The following is a 2,706-nucleotide window of genomic DNA, read 5'->3' on the forward strand; positions in this document are numbered from 1 at the left end:
GAGGGAGGGGGACTTGATTGGGGGAGGGGGAGTGAAATGGGAGGCGGTGGCGAGGAAGAGATAGAAATCTTTAATAAATAAATAAACTGATAAAAAGTAAAAAAATAAAATAAAATGCATCTCTGAGACAAACCCACTTGATTGTAACTTATTATGCATTTTATGTATCACTGGTTTTGATTTTCAATGTTCTAGACCAATTTTTATATTTTATATCAAAGTTGTGTTGGCATCATAAAACAAGTTGAGAAGTGCTTGGATTTCTATCTATCTATCTATCTATCTATCTATCTATCTATCTATCTATCCATCTTCTCTCTCTCTCTCTCTCTCTCTCTCTCTCTCTCTCTCTCTCTCATGATTAATGATAAAGCTTCCTTAAATGGGAGGAATTTACCAGTAAAGTCACCTGAGCCTACTGTAGTTTCTCTTCTGGTGAAAAGATTTTAACTTATGGGTTCCAGTTTTAATCTTAAAATATTACTCAGATTGTCTGTGTCTTGAATTTACTTTGTTAAGTTGTGTTGCTCAGGGACTTATCCATATCTTTCGAGTTTTACATTAATTGGCATAGCTTATGCATATTATCTGCTCATCATTCACTTGTAAGTCTATTATCTGCTCATTGCTTACTTGTAAGTCTGTAAGACCTGTAGTGATGCCTCTTTTCCAGTTTCCTAGTCTGTGCTCCTCTTACACCCCCAGCCCATGTTGCTGAGGTTCATCAGTCTCAGGAGCCTTTACAGTGAGTAAACTTCGGTTGGATATTTCCAGGTTTCATGAGTTAAACCAGTCAATGCCATTAAAAATAATTTCTGAAAGCAGAACGTTCTGTGAAAGATAGTGAGCTTTACACCAAATTGACTGCATTCTCTAAGGTGGTGATATTTAACAGACATTTAAAACCAGAGCTGACCTTGAAGGAATCAAGAAAAAAAAGAGATTTCTAGGCAGAGAATTTGTGTTCCTGTACCGAGGCTTCTGGGATTCATCAGTGTAGGATGGCATCTTTGAGAGTGAAGTAGACGCTGAGATGCTGTATAAAGAATGCAGAATGGCCCACACAAGATCAAAGGGGACAGGCAGGCAGGGTTTTCCAGGCTACAGTGTAGAGCTTAAGTCTTAGTTTCTGTAATTTATTAGCAGCTATTGCTACAATAATGCTAATGCCCTGTAACAACTCTTTAAGCACAGTGGCCTCAACATTGCTTATTTAATCTCTTAGCCAACAAAGGTCATCAGCTGGGGATGGTTGTGGGTCCTCATAATTGATCTTGGATATTCTGCATTTAATTCTCATCTGTGTCCAGTGATTACCAAGAGATGGTTATCTCATGGAACATGGCAGATACATAAAGAGCCAAGATGACTACACAAGTTCATCTAATACCATATCTAGTGTATCATGTTCATAAGTGTTTCCTTTACCAAGGGAAGACACACAGCCAAGTGCCTCATCAACATAACAATGATGTGCATGAGTCCAGTCTAACAAGAGGCATTGGCAATTCTTATTGCAAAAAGCATACAATTACTGTGGAGAAGAAATGATAGATTAAGAATCATAATTTGCAGATCTCTGTGAGTTCAAGGCCAGCCTGGTCTACAAGAACTAGCTCCAGGAAAGGCTCCAAAGCTACAGATGAAAGCCTGTCTCAAAAACAACAACAAAAAAATCATAACTCAAGTTTTCATAGTCAGAAGACTCTGGCTGCTGTATGGAGGGGAGGATGGATGAAAAAAATTGTGTGTTTGGGTGAGTGAAAATGGAAGAGATTTCAGAAGATAGGGAGAGTGGTGATCTGAATTCAGGTTACAGCCATAGAGGTACAGTGAGACAAACAAGCTTAGGGTATATTAGAGGTATAATCTAGAACCACTGGTAATGGTGGGAGGTAGCTGACTTCATCCCAACCACAGTGACTCAGTGTCCTGGGCTGTGATCCCCAGGGTCTTCCTAACTGCTGTTCCCTCTGTTCAGAACACTGTTCCATGGACACTGGCTTGGCCTACTTACTCATGCATTCAGTTGCGTCTCCAATCTGTTTGACCCCTGGGTGAGACCATCTACCCACCTCGTCAACCACAATCATGCTCTGCCTGCTCCAGCCTATTCTCTATGCTTCTTCTTTAATACACTATTTATTTATTTATTTGGTATGAGTATATGAAATATTGACCACCAGAGAGACTATACATCTATGGTCAGGTCTGGGAAAGTGGGAAAAAGGGACTCCAGGGACATTTATTAATGATAACAAGCAAACCCAGGCACTGGTTGCTTTTTCAAAAGAATATAGAGTTCCAGATTGTAATAGGGAACTAATTGATTTTACACACTGGCTCTTCAAAAGACAATATCTGCCATGGAAGGTGTTGTGGGAAATGACAGGTTATGTGTGTCCACGGGAACTATGTAGCTGGAGGCAGCAAACATGAATACAATAAGAGAAGCACTCTCTTGGGCCTGGGGAAGGAGGAAAGGGTGCCTGCAGTTAGGGAGGTTGCTGTATATGTAGAGGGATGGATGGATGGATGGATGGATGGATGGATGGATGGATTGATGGATGATGGATGGGTGATGGATGATGGATGGATGGATGGATGGATGATGGATGGATGGATGATGGATGGGGGATGGATGAATGATGGATGGATAGATGATGGATGGATGGATGGATGGATGGATGGATGGATGATGGATGG

This window comes from Microtus ochrogaster, assembly GCF_000317375.1.
Source record: "Microtus ochrogaster isolate Prairie Vole_2 chromosome 14 unlocalized genomic scaffold, MicOch1.0 chr14_random_1, whole genome shotgun sequence".
Taxonomy (NCBI): Eukaryota; Metazoa; Chordata; class Mammalia; order Rodentia; family Cricetidae; genus Microtus; species Microtus ochrogaster.